A 360-nucleotide genomic window follows, 5' to 3' on the forward strand; every position below is an offset into this window, starting at 1 on the left:
ATTTCCTCTATAAATGATAACGTCGTTCTTCTGTGGATGGAGGGATTATTTAAAAAAATGCATTGAAGAGCATTTAATAGCATGGTTAAAATTGTGATGGCTTAATGATATAAAGTATAACAAGGCAAGTTTGTAGGAAGAGGTAGTGTTTTCCATTAACTCATCTGATAAGTTTGGGAGGAAAAAATAGACAGGTTTTTGGGCACACAAGTTTTTCTTCAGATCTTGAGCAGAAGAGGCAAAACATGTTTGGAAGTGCAAACCAGGTAGAACACTTTTTTCTCCTAAATCTATGTGTGTGCAAGCACAGCGTGCACTTCTGACAGCACTATTCAAATCAAATGTTCTTACACAGAAGCC

The sequence above is a fragment of the Charadrius vociferus genome, unplaced genomic scaffold (assembly GCF_000708025.1).
Source record: "Charadrius vociferus isolate BGI_N301 unplaced genomic scaffold, ASM70802v2 scaffold88, whole genome shotgun sequence".
Lineage (NCBI taxonomy): Eukaryota > Metazoa > Chordata > Aves > Charadriiformes > Charadriidae > Charadrius > Charadrius vociferus.